Below are 16,245 nucleotides of genomic sequence, written 5' to 3'. Positions count from 1 at the left end.
TGTTTTCTGGGTGCAGACTCTGTGTACCAACATGGAAACGCGGGCCTGCCTTTCCCCAGATGCATCCGAGAGAGGCTGGTTCTTATCTCCACGCCCCCAGCTGTGTTCACACTGTGATCTGCCCCATCTATCCAACCAGCGGAGTTAAGCTAAAGAAAGAAATCACTGAGTGATGAGAAAACATTTCAAGGATATGATTAATCTAGACACCTAGCAGTTTTCTGAAAGTTGTCCCCTTGGGATCTGCAGGGCCCACCTTAAGGAGCTGGGACAGAAGGGAGATTCCTGAGTTTTTGACCTGGACCTGCAATATGCAACCACTGCAGACACATAATGCTTTTATTTATTTTTTTAAGAAGAAAATATTTATGTATTTATTTTAAATAGATAAGGGTTTATTTGTTCACATATACGCAGAAGCCCAAAGACTGGCAGATCAGATCTGGCACAGTGGCTCAAAAATCAACAGGGGACCCAAACACCTTCCCATTTTGCTTGTTGCAAGGCAGTCTCTATCGTGTCTGCTCTTGTACTGTCTTCCACGTGAAGAGCATGAGTTTGGAGGCTTAGTTTGATTATGATGTTTATTTCAGTTTTTAATAAATTGAATACGTAGCATCACATATATGGAATTCAACTGATGTGGCTTATCTTTGTTTCTTATAAAGTAAGGCACAGTCCTTCGGTCCTAGGTAAGTAACGTACTCTTAATATATTAAAACTCAGGAGAAGTACGACCTTCTGCATCACCATTTGATGGGTAGGAATAGTAGTTGTAAAACTTGGTTTCTGAACTGAGGTGTTCTTTTGTAAGCATCAAAATGGTAGCATAGGGAAAGAGTACAGGTTGGGGGGTGGGATATGCATTAAGAATCTTGTTATTGTTGCTGTCTAAATAGAATGGAATAAACAGGTTTTGAAGACTTGTATTTATAAAGATAAAAAGCAATGCAGCCACAGAATTCTGAATGCACAATAGTGATTCATTCCTGAGGAATTCCCTGTTGGGTCTGAAAACAAAATAATCTCCGAATGTGAGGCATTTAACATACAAGTGCTATACAACTCAACTGACAAAGAGTGTATGTTGAAATTACTTTTAAACAATGTTCCATAAAAAAAAAAAAATACTGCCGTTAAAAAGTTTTTGTTTTTGTTTTTGTTTTTTTCCCAGAAACTTCTGTCTTGTCTCACTAAGCTCAACACACGGGAATTTTTACCAACTTCGAGGTGGACGCTAGGTGTCTTGGGGGTGGGAGTGACTAGGAGACACCCCAAGCCAAGGTGTTTTCAGGGGGGTAGTCTGGCCTCTTTTGAGCTGGAGTAAACAGTGGGAGTCTTTGCATGCACTTATTTTACTTTTTCTCAGACAAGAGGGGAGAAGGAGAAATCTGCAAGATGATAGTCAGTGGTACTCAGGACACATTGACAAAGCGAGTACAGAGGAACCAGCACATTCCCAGCTCCTAGGGATTGCAGTGTGGATTAGAGGACATGTTTGCACCCTGATGTCAACTGGTCCTGCTCGGGTCTCTAAGACCTGGGTGAGTTCAAACCCCAACTCCATAGCTTAGGAAGCCCTGAGCCTTGTATGGTGCCTGTTGCTTCCCACCTCACTCCCTCCCCACCTGCCTCTGCCTCTATTGGGACCCACACCTCCCAGGTCACAAAGTGTGCCTCAGTCACCAGCTGCCACAAGAAATCAAAAGGACAGAAAGAAGGTCTTTGATTTTGTTTGTTTGTTTTAAACGTCTTTATAGAGATGTAATTCACAGACATACAATTCACCCATTTAATGTGTACAATGCAATGGTTTTTGATATATTCACAGATATGGGCAACCATCACCACAGTCAATTTTAGAACATTTTCATCACCTCAGAAAGAAACCCCAAACCCTTTATTATCACCTCCCTTATCTCCTCGTCCTTCCCCTGCCCCCGCCCCCAGCCCAGCCCTAAGCAACCAGCCATCTACTTCCTGTTTCTATAGATTTCCCTATTCAGGAACTTCATACAGACAGAATCATATAATATGTGATCTTTTGTGACTGGCTTCTTTCACTTAGCGTAACATTTATTAGGTTCATCCACATTGTAACCTGTATCAGTACTCCATTCCTTTTTATGGTTGAATAATATTTCATTGTATAGATATACAGAATTCTGTGTATCCATTCATCAGTTGATGGACATTTGGGCTGTTTCCATTTTTTGGCTTTTATGAGTAATGCTGCTACAAACGTTCATGTGCAGTTTCTATGTGGAAAAATGAAGTTTTGTTTCCCTTGGGTAGATACCAAGAGTAGAATGGCTGGGTCATACGGTAACTCTATGTTTAAGCATTTGAGAAACTGCCTTTCTGGTTTCCAAAGCAGTTGAACCCTTTTATACACCCACGGGGAGTGTATGAAGGTCCTGATTTCTCCACATCCTTGCCCAAACTTATTGTTTATTGTTATCTGATTTTTTTCATGCTGGTCATCCTAGTGGCAGAAGTGATATCTCATCGTGGTGTGTGTTTGCATTTCCCTGATGACTAGTGATGTTGAGCATCTTTTCCTCTACTTAATTGGCCATTCATTTTGATTTGAGAGAAGGGGGTCTCATCTTGCAGAACATTCTACCATCTCCCTCTCCCTCTCCCTCTTCCTCACCCTGTATCCTCCTGAATCCCACCCACCCACAAACGCTCACCTAGGGCCAAACTACATAGGGTGGCTTCCTCTTCCTCTGAAGGCCCTGCGCCAGTCAACACAAGTTCCAGGGCTCAGGGTCTGCCACCCGTGGGCTCACCTGATAAAGGCTGGACTTCTGACACCAGCTGCTTAGATGAAAATTTCTCTATCTTGTTGCATCTGTGTAACTGGAATATGGGAGGGGCTTACTAGGAAATAACTCTTGGTATTTACATGTGTTTGAATGTGTGCGTTTCCTGCTTTGGAGTGTTACAAATTCACAAGGTGAAGAGCTACTCCAAAATTTCAGAGCGAAGGAAAGAGTTTGGTGGCATATGTTGAAATTCTGGACCCTCAAAGAGCTCACTTTTTGTAAGGATGTACTTCTCTTAAAGTAAAGCAGGTGGTTTTCTAAAGAAGGAGACTTTGGAAGATGAGAACCTCACCCATGCCTGACAGTAGCCATGGTGAGATTGTATGGAAAACTCAGAAATTCTGCAGCCACCTTTCTTAAGGCAAACTGCCTGGCTTAATAAGGAGTATTGTGACCTCTGATCATGTGGTCATCTGACCAGCCTTGGCTGAGTTCCAGTCTCAGGCCAGTGCCCTTAACAACTCTTTGCACTTCACTTGTCTCGGTAGAGAATAGTCGACAGTATGTCCTCAATGTACTCTTGTTGATTGATGGAGGGACCAAGTCATCGGGTGGGGTCAGGTGAGTGAGTACAGGGGACGGGATTGGGTGGGGCATGGGTTTTCCTCATTGTCGCACAATGTGAGCTCCACCCAGGTAGCCACTAGGGATTATTAGGAGTGACCAACAACAAAAACTCTATGGTAATTCTACACCTGTATGAAGGACAGGACATGCCCTGAAATGAAAAGGCCAATCTGAGTTTTGGTCTCTATTCCTGGTTGGTTCAAAGAGATGAGAAACTAACAAGCTGGGTGACTTTGTCAAATGGGCAAACCATCCTCAGACTAGTTTCTGCACCTGAATTCCTTCATTCATCTCTGAACAGTTATTGAGTACCTGCTAGGTGCCCAATACAGGGCAAAATGATGGAGCTAGAGATGAGTCAAAATCCTTATAATCCAGACAGGATGAAACCCAGCAGGACCCTGTGGGACCCTCCCGAGTACAAAAGCCTTTCTGTGTCCCCCATTTCTTGTGTGTAGGAAAATGGTTTCAGCCTCTTAGACCTTCCCTGAGTTCCAAAGGGCAGATTCAAACAGTCACTAATCAGAGGAATGAGGCAATGCAGAAACAAAGGAAAAGCAGTCAAGAAACAGTAGTGCAGGGATGGGGCAGGGTCCTGGTTCCTCCTGGGGCATATACATGGCAATATGCCTCTGAGTTCTTCTGTTGGAACCAAGGCCTCCACCCATGAGGACCCCAGACTGGTTGGAAACAGAAGGCTGAACACCAGCCTGTTACCTCACCACCAGCCAATCAGAGGAAGGTCACATACGCTGCAGCCCACCCCCAAATTTTGCCATTAAAAACTCTTCCCCCCAGATCATTGGGGACTTTGGGCTTTTTTAACATGAGCTGCCTGTTCTCCTTGCTTGGACTTCCAATAAACTTTTCTCTGCTCCAAACTCTGATGTTTTGGTTTGTTTGGCCTCACTGTGCATCGGACACACAAACTTGGGTTCATCAACAAGGACTGAATGCAAGAGGAAGGATTGGGCCATTCGACCTAAAGGGACCCAGGAAAGGTTCCTTCAGCAACGTGATGCTAATGTTGACTCTTGGCAGACAGGAAGGACTCTGCCACATGGATCAAAAAAGGAAAGGTGTTTTAGATGGTTGGCACAAAAGCAAACTCATAGAAATGGAGTGCTTATCTCGTCTGTCCCCAGTTCCCAGGGCATCAACATTCCCACTCTTACCGAGGTATGGGACTTCCAGGTCCACACCCACTGGTTGGTGATAACACCAAGTTCAAAGCCCACCTTGGGATCTAGTGCTCCCCAAGGCTTACAGAGGTTCCAGATTATTATTGAGCTCACTCCTCCTGGAGTCCAGAGTGTAGCTGAGGTGTACCTTGACTGGAGAGTAACAGATGCTGCCCATGATTAGCTTGCAGAAGTCATGGACACTCTGACTGCAGAGTGGGGGCCTGCGGGGATGAGGTCATAGTTCAGGGGTGGGTTCTCTGTCTGGGCTTGATCCTGGAGCACTAGCGTGGAGCCCATGGACCTAGAGCTTTCTTCTGTGTACCCACCCGTACGGTCCCAGGCTCTAATGGCTCTTTAAGACTCCCCTGTTCTCACCAACCACACCTCTTGGACCCAAAGACTGTAACCCTTCTCATCCACCTCCACCCGGCCCTCGGGGTCTTGAAACCTATTTTGCAGGCCCTGAAACCTGCAAGATCTCATGATCTCATCTTCTTTCTCAGACAGTTAAGTATCAACCTCTAGGACAATAACAAGAGTGGAGTCCAGGAGATGGGCATTTCCTCCCAGACCAGTGGGGGCCTGTCCACACTTCCATGCTAAGAAAACCCTTTCCCATTCCCAGTAGAGCTGTGAGCAGCAGTCCTCAAGTTCTACCTGGGAAGTTGCTCTCATCTTCTCCTGAAGCAGATGACTTTTGTGTTTAAGAATGTGGGGGACCTTTTTCCATTGCTTTTCCTTTGGGCAGTAACTTACTATAGCGGGTAACCCTGACTCGCCTGGTCCTACTCTCTGCTGTGATATGTATATGAGTTCCTGATCCCCCTTCCATGAGATTTGGCATGGCCTCCACTGGTCAGCTCATGTGTGCTTATTGGGCAATCCAACTTCCATGGCAGTGTGGCTCCTACCTGGCATTTACACATGCTTATCCCACTTCGCTAGAGCAGGAGACAGCAGTGGCAGACCAGAACCAGTCCTGTAGCTTTGGGTCGAGGGTGCCTGAGTCTGGAGTGATGCCCCCAAAGTCTCACCTCCTTCCTCCACTCCCAAGCAGAATTTGGCAGGCAACACCTAATGTTAAGAAAAATTAAAATTCTCATGCCTTTGTCAAAGCAGGAAGTTACAACTTGGAGCCAGAGAGACAGGGAGTCAGGGTACCATCCTCCTTGACGTTCACATTTCAAAGAGACGGCTCCAAGGCCCCCAAGAAAGACGTCTCTGGGGAGTCAAACTGGTAAAGGGTTATTAGGTTTTTGGAAAGGCTTACACACATCTCAAAGAGACAGAGAAAGGATTGTAAAGGAAACACCCTAAGAAAGGGAGGGAGGGAGTTCTCTTTCCCTTTTGGCACCAGGGAAAATCTTTTCTTTCCATTTGTAGTTACCCTTACACTGCCTAGGGAAAAAGGAGCAGGCGAAGATCTGCTGAGGGGCCGAGCTGCCTGGGAGGATGGTCCCCCAAGCGGAAGTGCCCCTGTAGTCCAGGAGGACTGGCCCTCCTTTTCCTGTTCGCTGGCTGCTTCACTTCTCGGGCCACTGGTCAGTCCGGGGGCTGCTGTCTATCGAGGTCTCACAAGCACCCTCCCAGATCCGGGTTCCCACATTTCCCTTCCTCATCCCCATCCCCATTTCTCTGTCTGAAACCTGCCGTATGCTGCATGGAGTGACCTTGGAAACACAAAAGTCTTTCTTCTTTTTGAGCTGCTGGAATATGCAAATAGTTCAAGAAGGTGTCACCAGGTCTTGGAGAAGTGAACTAAAACTCTGGATACCTGGGACCCTCCCCAGACTGATTAAATCAGAACCACTGGGCAGATTTAGTTTTTGGTTTTTTAAAAATATTTATTTATTTGGCTGTGCCGGGTCTTAGTTGCGGCATGCGGGATCTAGTTCCCTGACCAGGGATCGAACCCAGGCCCCCTGCATTGGGAGTGCAGAGTCTTAACCACTGGACCAGGAGGGAAGTCCCAACTGGACAGGTTTTAAAGCTCTCAAATCTTTAAAGGATTCTAAAATGTAGCCAAGGTTGAAAACTGCTGGCAGGGGCAGAACGTGGAGGGATCTTTTGTGTATTATTAGGGAGTCCAGACTGGAACCTCTTGAGAAAGGGAAGACCTTTGAATTTTCGTAGGGAGAAGGATAGTACTGATAGATGGGGGATTTCGAAAGATGCTCTGGCAACCGTGTGAAGGGTGCACAGGAGAGGAACAAGCCCAGGGGACCAGGTAGGAGACTGCTGGGTGATCCAGATGAGAGCCTGGGCTGGAGTGAAGGCAGCAGGACAAAGAAGAAGAACCTCAAGGTCGTCCTTTCCCTGTCTCTCTGCTCTTAGGTTTCCGCAGCCTCTAAGTCAGTTTCCAGAAGAACAGGAGTTAGCGTTCACATCTAGAAGTGAGGCAAATGTCCCCTCATGGAGGGGCAGAAACATCTGCTTATGTCATCCATCAAATTCAAGTGTAAGGTAATTCTAACAGAGCAATGCTAAGGGAGAGAGATTCTGGATAATTTTATCTGTTCTCAATTGTACGTGTTTTTGTAACATGGTTACATCACGTAGGTATAGGAAAACCAAATTCATGATAGTGAAAAGCATCATTAAACAATTTCTTCTCGTGGTTAACATTCTTGTGGCAGATTTGAAGTTCCTGGGATGGAATGCTGGAGATTAAACCCGGGACTGCTGTCTTCAGTTTTCTTTGCCTTGTTTCTAACAGTCTGTGAAGGAGAATGACCAGCTTCCCAATCTACTTGGCAGTAGAATTCCCTAAAATGGAATAATAGAGCCTTTAGTGTGGGGCTTAAGTCCTGGGAGGGGGCTGAGGTTCACGGAAATATCAGGTGTGATCTAATCAGCCAGTATTTCTTCCCAGTAGGGGGCAGTGTTTGCTGCTCGGTCCTCCACAGTGATGTAAGGTGCCACCTGCAGGGACTGACTGGTATCTTTTCTTCCTAATTCATCCTGTTAGTTCCTGTTTCCAACCATTGCCACAGGAAAATGTTTCTCCTGTGTGAGAATTCAGCAAGAATGATGGTTGCATCTCTTTTTCATCTGGAAAACCTCGATCTACTTTTGCATTTTCCTCTTATCAGACGTTTCGGCGACCCTTGCCAGTTAACCACTCCCTCCTTCTGGAGACGCTTTATTTTCCTGACTCCCAGGATGGTGTTTTTCCTTGCTCTTCCTCCCACCTCTTGCTGTTCCCTCTTAGTCTCCTCTTCTGCTTTACTCTCCGGAGAGGCTGAATATACAAATGGACAATAGTCAGATCACACATATAAAGAGAACTCTGACCCACAATCAGCAGCAAACTGTCCAGGAAACCAACCCCTTGACTACAGTAACCAGCCCAGGAAACCAACCTGCTGTCAGTACGACGTGTAGGCAGCTAGACTGCCATCTCCAGCAACGATACAGGAAGTTCATCAATAACTTCTGCAACAACTGACCCCAAATGGCCAGGACTTAATAACTGACAGCTTTCCAATTTTTGTCCCCGCTTCCAACTTAAGGCCAACAGAGAAAGCCAAATATGCACCCTAAGCATTCACATAGGATGCCCTGCTCTAATTACCCCACCTCCAGCTTCCCCAGGCCCACAGCCTCAAATCAGGGATACTGAAGCCGTCCCTTTCTTCCACTACGAGGTTTTCCCGCTCTTCTGCCTGCCTTTGGGTCTCTGCCAAAATGCAAGTGATGGTGGCCAATTCCCTCGCTGCAGAAAGCTCTGGAATAGCCTTTGTTTTTCTCATTTGGTTCCACACTCCTCTGTGAAGCTCGAATCCCTGGAGTGTCTCCAGACTTGAACCTCAGACCTCTCTTCCCTAGCTACCCTTTCTCCATGGGGGTCTCATCACGTCCCCTGGCATGAAGTACCATCAGTATACGGATGACAACCAAGTGTATATCTCCTGCCTGATTCCTCTCTGAGCTCCAAATTCAATATACAAGCGCCCACTTCTAGACTTGGACTTTGAAAGGCATCCCAAATTTCCCATGTTCAAAAGACGAACTTCCTAAATTTCTCCCTCATCTTTACCATCTCAGTTCATGACACCAACCTCCACGCAGCCACTCAAACTTTGCTGTCAACCCTAGCTGACGTCCTAGATGCCTCTTCTCATCTGTTGGAGTCCTAGGCTCTGCCACATTATTCAGAGCCATTCAGTGACTTCTGACAGCTCAGCCTCAAAACGTTTCTCTCTATTTGTTTGTTGTTCTCCCCTCCCCCACTCCTCTGCTACCAGCCGAGTTCAGACCCCATCATATCTCACATGGTCCGTGCTACAGAGTGAATGAACAAGCAGCTGGGTTGCTTTCTCATCGACCTCCAATATCTGTCTGTTCCCAGTGGTTCTAAAGAGGCTTGTCAGCAGATGTAATTTATCTTCCAGGAAAATTTGAGATTACATTTCATGAAAGATTTGTTATTAACAAGGGGGTGGTGAAATGTAAAGGTAATTAATCTTTGAGTTAGGCTCTTCATAAAAAAAAAAGGCCAAAAGTTTCCATATTGCAAAAGATTTACGCATCCATTCATCCTCAGAAACGCTGAGGCCAAGTATTGATCACAAAATACTTATTAATTCTCCTATTATTAGGAGATATTATTAATATCTCCTGTTATTATTAGGAGATATTATTAATATCTCCTGTTATTGTTCTATATGGTATTGGTTGCATGTTCTTATACACCTTTCTCTCTCTCTCTCTCTCTCTCTCTGTATATATATGTACAAATATATGCAAGTGTACTAGGAAAAAGAATAGAGGTTAAAATCATGATTACCCACGTAGCTGAACCCAGCTATATCACAACTTTACATCTTGCAACATGTATTCCAGATATTTCATATTTATAAAACATTATAAAGACCCTCCACACCCCACTCCTTCATTCTATTTCCATTCTTCCCTCTGCAGAGGCAACTGCTATCATGAGTTTACTATTTTTGTTTGTTTTTGTACTTAGACTAAATTTTATAAGTCTGTAAGTAAGATATAGTTTGTTTTACTGATGTTATGTTTTTTAAATTGGTATATTTTAGGTATTATTTGGCAAATTACTTTTAAAATTCAACATTGTTTTTTACGTTTACCCATGTGGAAACATATTCTGATTCATTCTTCATGCATCCTTGTTTTCTTTCCATCACTGAGGTTTATTGAGTTGTACAGAAAAGTAGACAAATAATGAGCATCAGCTCAATCAATTTTCATGAAGTGAACATATCCATGTGACCACAAACTGGATTAAGATATTGAATATTAATTACACCCTAGAAGCCCTCACATGACATCCCCTGGCCATCATCCGCTCCACTTCCCCAGAGAAAACATCTTCCTAACTTCTCACGCCATAGTTGCCAGTTTAAGAACTCTGTATGGAAGGAATCAGAGTTTGTAGATTTGTGTCTGACTTCCTTTGCTCAACTTTATATTCGAGAGATTCATCTATGTTTTTTGCATAGAGGTAGTTTGTTCATTTAAAATTTTCCCTTTAACAGACTTTACTTTTAGAACCATTGTAGACTGTCAGAAAAATTGGGAAGATAGTACAGAGAGTTCCTATATACCTCATCCAGTTTCCCCTATTCCTAACCTCTTACGTTAGTATGGTACATACTAATGTAACTAATATCGATACCTTATTATCAAAAGTTCATAATTCATTTTGATTTTCCTAATCTTTACCTAATGTTCTTTTTTTCTGTTCCAGGATCCCACATGACATTAGTTGTCAGGCCTCTTTAGGCTCCTGGTGGCTGTAGCAGCTTCTCAGACTTTCCCTCTTTTGATGCCCTTGAGAGTTTCTATAAGGTCTGGTCAGGTATTTTGTACGGTGCCCCAATATTGGGATTTGCCTGGTGTTTTTCTCATGATAAGACTGGGGTTTGGGTTGGTGGGAGCCAGATCACAAAGGTGAAGTGCTATTTTCATGACACCACAGCAAGCATATGTACTGCCAACATTATTGATGACTGTTGATGGTGGCCTTAGTCACCTGCCTGAGGTAGCATTTGTCCGGTTTATCCCCTGTAAAGTGACTCTTTTTCTCTCCCTTTCTATGTTGTACAGTTTGGAAGGAGGTCATTCTGCACAGCCCTCACTTACAGAGTAAGGAGTTTTACTCCCTCTCCTTGGAGGCAGAGTATCTACATAAATTCCTTGGAATTCTTCTGTATGGGAGATTTGTCTCTTCTTCCTCATTTACTAATTTATTCAATCATTTATTTACATCCGTATGGACTTGTGAATATTTACTTTATTTCCTGGGTTATAATCCTTTGACCCCTGGAACTCTTTCAATGGGCTACTGTGGTCCTTTGTCCTTTGACATACCGGTCGATGTTTTATTTTGTTTTGTGTTGAGCTCTTCCTCACTTTCAGGGACTACCAAGTTATCCAGGCTCATCTTGTATATGTCCTGCCTAGTCTTAGAATCAGCCATTTCTCCAAGGAGCCCTGGTTCATCTTATTGGAGAACGGTGTTAGAAACCAAAATTTGGGTATTAAGCCATGCTTGTTGATACTGGGGTGTCATTTCTTGTTAGACTTCTCCGATGACAGAGCAAAAAATATATGTGTACTAAGTGGTGTACATATAGTATAACTATAAACCCTTGTATATGTAACCATCTGTATCTACATTAAGCAAAGCATGAGTTCGTATTGATATCTCAAATCCATTACTACATGGATCCTACCCTTGTTTATCCATAAACTCCCATTCTAATACTGAGAAACCTGGCTCCACCATCGGCCATACGTTGATGTGATTGTTCCAGTCTAGTATACATATATAGCTGTATCAGAATTGTTAACCAGTACCCAGAGGGAAACAGCTTTATCCATTAGTGTACAGAGCTCATATGCAGTTCCTTTTGCCTTTAGTCTTAGAGATCTCATTCATTTCCAAAGACACTTAGGTCAACACCTCTCCCCACCCCACCTACCCATCCCTTTCAGTGAGGTTGTTTCATGTTTGTAATAGTTAACTTGAGAACTGCAATAGTTAACAAGTTAGGGCTTCCCTGGTGGTGCAGTGGTTAAGAATCCGCCTGCCAATGCAGGGGACACGGGTTTGAGCCCTGGTCCGGGTAGATCCCACATGCCGCGGAGCACCTAAGCCCGTGCGCCACAACTACTGAGCCTGCGCTCTAGAGCCCGCGAGCCACAACCACTGAAGCCTGCGCGCCTAGAGCCCGTGCTCTGCAACAAGAGAAGCCACCTCAATGAGAAGCCCACGCACCGCAATGAAGAGTAGCCCCCGGTCGCCACAACTAGAGAAAGCCTGCGTGCAGCAACGAACACCCGATGCAGCCAAATATAAAATTAAAAAAAAAAAAAGTTCACTAGTTAACTTCTCTTGTCACAGTCTGCATTCCTTCCTGAGTTCCCCCCAATTTCTTAAATGATTTGTAAAAAAATTTGCAGTCATCAAATTTCACTCTTTGTTCTATAGATTTTGACAGATGCATAGTATCTTGCATCCACCATTACTGTAATTTTACTGCCCTAAAAACTTACATTACAACAATTTTACTGCCCTAAAAATCCCCTGTGTTATTCATCCTTCCCCCCTTCCTCCTGAATCCTGGAAACCACTGATCACTTTACTGTGTCTACAGTTTTACATTTTCCAGAGTGTCATATGAGTGGAATCATACTATATGTACCCTTTTCATACAGACTTCCTTTACTTGGCAATATGCATTTAAGTTTCCTTCATGTCTTTTCATGGTTTGATAGTCATTCTTTTTATTGCTGAGTAATATTCCATTGTATGGAGGCACCACAGTTGGTTTATTTGTTTGTTTAATCAGTTCCTGATAAAAGTGTGTTAAAATTCCACCCTGTTCATAGATTTGTCTTTTTCTTCTTTTTTTTCCTACAATTTTTGCTTTATAAACTGATGATACATTTAGTACATACAAATATAGAATTTTTATATCTCTCTGATGAATTGAGTCTTGTCATTATGAAATGCTCCTCCTTATCTCTAATATGCTTCTTAGTCTATTTTGTCAGTTATTAACATACTTATGCCAACTTTATTTTGTTTAGTGTTTGCATGGCATATTGTTTTCTGTTCTTTTGCTTTTAGCATTTCTGTACCCTTATATTTAAAAGATGTCTCTCATAAAGCACATATAGCAGGCTTTATGTTTTTATCCTGCCTGATAATCCTTGTCTTTTAATTGAAGTATTCTGTCTTTTATATATAATATAATTACTGATGAATCTGGGTTTAAATCTACCATCTAAATAATTATTTTCTGTTAGTTTCACTTGTCAAATGTTCCTTTTCTTTCTTTCCTTTTTTGGATTACTGAAGTTTTTATTTCATATTTCCCCATAATTAATTTATTATCTATGCATTCTTTCATTATTATTTTAGTGACAACACCAGAGAGTACAACACGCTCCCCATAATTTATTATCTATGCATTCTTTCATTATTATTTTAGTGACAACACCAGAGATTACAACATGCTCCTTGAATTATTAAAATCTTTATTTTGCTTTCAATTTTAAAGGATATTTTCACTGGGTATAGAATTCTAGGTTGGCAGTTATTTTCTTTCAGCACTTTGAAAATGTCATTTCTTTTTTTTTGGAGGGGGAGATTCTATCATTCCTTTTGAGAAATAAGGCATATATTTTATTGGTGATTCTTTAAGTTATGTATCTTTTTCTTCCCCCATCTCATTTTAAGATGTTCTCTTTGTCTTTTGTTTGCTGCATTTGTATTATGATGTGCCTACAGGTGACTTTCTTTGAAGTAATTCTGCCTGACGTTTTTAATATTTCTTTAATCCGTGGCTTGATTTTTTGAAATCAGTTTGGGGAAATTCTCAATCTCTACCTCTCCAAATATTTCTTCTGCTCCATTTACTTTCGTCTCTACTTCTAGGACGCCAGCTGCACTTGTGTTAGTCCTTTTCCCTATATTTCTTATACTGCTTTTTTGTACTTTCCATTATTTTTTTTTCCTTGTGCTTCACTCTAGATATTTTTAACCTACTTCTTCTAATTCATGAACTCTTTCTTTAGCTGTGTCTAATCTACTACTAAATCTATTCACTGAATTGATATTTTTTTATAGATTCTAGCTTTCTGCTGAAATTGTATTTATTTATGAATTAACTTCGGGAATTTATTTTTTGCTGGAGAAATATTTCATCTAAATATTCAAATTATGTTTCTCGAGTGGCTTTTCATTTAGTTGATCCTTTCTATTTTTCTTTGTTCTCTTGTTTTGTTAATTTCTGTTCTTGGCTTAAATTTTAATTTATTCTACTTCCTTTAGTGTATCTCATAGTTTTTTTTTGTTTTTTTTTTGTTTTTTTTTTGCCACTCTGTGCAGCATGCGGGATGCTGACCAGGGATCAAGCCTGTGCCCCAGGTTAATTCCCTGACTAGGGATCAAACCCATGCCCCGCTGGCATTGGGAGCATGGAGTCTTAACCACTGGATCACCAGGGAAGTCCCTCCTCTTTTGCTTTTGAGTTAAGTTTCATTTATTCATATTATTTTTCTTTTTAAAAATGTATTTAATGCTATAAATTTACCTCTAAGAACCACTTTATTAACCCAGAGGTTTTCATATATAGCACTCTCTACGTCATTTAATATCTTATTGTTTCTACTGTGTTTACTTCTTCAACCAATGAGTTAAGTAGACATATGTCGGTTTTTTGGTTCTCAGATATAAGGTTTATTGACTATGTATTTATTATGGATGCATAACTTTTTTAAAAAATAAGAAACAGGATTTATTTTTCTATCAAATCTCTAATCCATGTTCCAGCCAATGCATGGAGTGTAAATCAAGCCCCATGTAGACTCTTGGTAAAAACAATTGTAACTTTCTACAGGGCAAAAAAAAATCAGCATTTTTTTCTTTTTTTTAACTGGAAAAAAATTATATTTTGGAAGAACTCACTACATAAGGTGACAGAATTCCAAAATCAAATTACATGAAAATACACATCACAATTTCTTTGTACAACAGGTGAGAAAAATCTGCAGTATAGAGAATAGAGGCAAAGAAATATGAAGGGTTGAGGAAAAGGGTATGTGGGTAAACAGCATTTTAAATAGCAAACCCAGAAGTTAAGTAGAAAGCCTGTAGCTGTGCATGGTTTATTCATCCAATATTCACATTAGGTAACTGAGGGCAAAAATAAAACCAAATCAGAATTGTTTACTGTTTGGGGTACATTTCAATAATTTTAAATCTGAATTGAATTCAGAACCAACTCTTTTTAGTTCTTGGGGATAATGACTGAATTCAAGAGCTCTCAACAACGAAAACATGTTATTGAACTATCCAATCCAAGAGATGGATGCGAGTAGAATACAAAAGGGACAAAGCACCTAGTGACAACCATTCCTCTGAAGTCATCATTAAAAATCAAGTAGTTGCATATTGAGTGTTTCAGTATTTGCACTAAATGATTTGAAAACTTCCTGGTAGACAGAAGAGATAAAAGCAAAGGGAAGTGTGTCAAAATGAAGAAGATACAAAGTTTAGTAAGTGAAAAGAGTTTAATGAAGCCGCAATAGTTTAAAGGAAATTAAATGGAAACTTTTAATCCTAATTGCTTTTTATCTGACATGCTTTAAGGAGTCTTTTAAAACTGGTAAGAAACAATGAATAGGGAAAGAAAACCTGCTAAAATCTTTTTAGAATTTACATGATTCTTATTTTACTACAAGAAAGCATTATTGGGTACAAGGTGTGTTTGTGGATGTACATGAACAGTATATATATTTTCCGGATCATGTTGTGCTATGTACAGGTCTTTACAATTCTTCCTGAAGGTTAAAACAGTTCTTTAGAATTCAAAATGCGTAATCATCTGTAAGTTGACACTTGTTAGGCTCTTGTCAGCATTGATACTGACATGTTTTACTGCAGCCCAGTTCCAGCCAGTGTTTGCCAAATTGTTACAACAGAAGTCCAGCAATAGGTGGGTGGAGTGCAGGAAAAACAGTGCCATGTTTCTCAATCGGAGACCCTGAAATGAGTGAAGTTACAGCTGTTGAATAAATGTCACTCAAAAGCAGTCTCTTGCTTTTTCTAACACAGCGGGTAACCTTCCTTTTGAATTCTCCATTTCTGTCTTCCCTCCGTTCTTTCGCAGCATCAACATTAGCAGGTGAGTCTCCATTAGGGTCTGGCAGCATAGAAATGACACTAATCATGATGGTTTCCACGGTGTGAATAGGCAGCCAGTGTTCCTCTGGCTTTTCATAGCCATAGTTATCTTCCCCCGGCTCATGAAAAATAGAAATGCATGCATCACCATTTTTATCAACATTTGGGCGCCAGATTTCTGTAACGAATTTCATTTTAGGAGGCCTAAGGGGATAATCTTTTGGGAAAGTGAGATGAGCCTGAAAAACACCACCTTCATAAAGTGTATCTGGAGGACCAATAATGACTTTCCATCGATAGAGATCATTGTCATCTATTCAACCTGCTGAAAAGCCTTCCACTGGATTTCTGTTGAGTTCTGCCAGCTGTCTTTGCAGTAGCAGTGCAGACTGCAGCTCCGTCATCCTCCCCGCCAAGGGCCCGGGCTGGCGCCGGGGCTTCCGAAGGACTGGGGACAGGCTCTGGGGCTGCTGGAGCTGGGTGTTTTGAGGAACCC

The 16,245-nt window shown here is 41.8% G+C and overlaps 1 pseudogene; it reads right to left on the bottom strand.

Moving 5' to 3' along the window:
- Nucleotides 1–15,538: 15,538 nt before the first annotated feature.
- LOC132364456 (ubiquitin-conjugating enzyme E2 G1-like) lies at nt 15,539–16,245 on the bottom strand (annotated as a pseudogene).

The sequence above is a fragment of the Balaenoptera ricei genome, chromosome 4 (genome assembly GCF_028023285.1).
Source record: "Balaenoptera ricei isolate mBalRic1 chromosome 4, mBalRic1.hap2, whole genome shotgun sequence".
NCBI classification, from domain to species: Eukaryota; Metazoa; Chordata; class Mammalia; order Artiodactyla; family Balaenopteridae; genus Balaenoptera; species Balaenoptera ricei.
The sequence above is the reverse complement of the archived record's forward strand: the minus strand, read 5'-3'. Positions and strand labels throughout refer to the sequence as shown.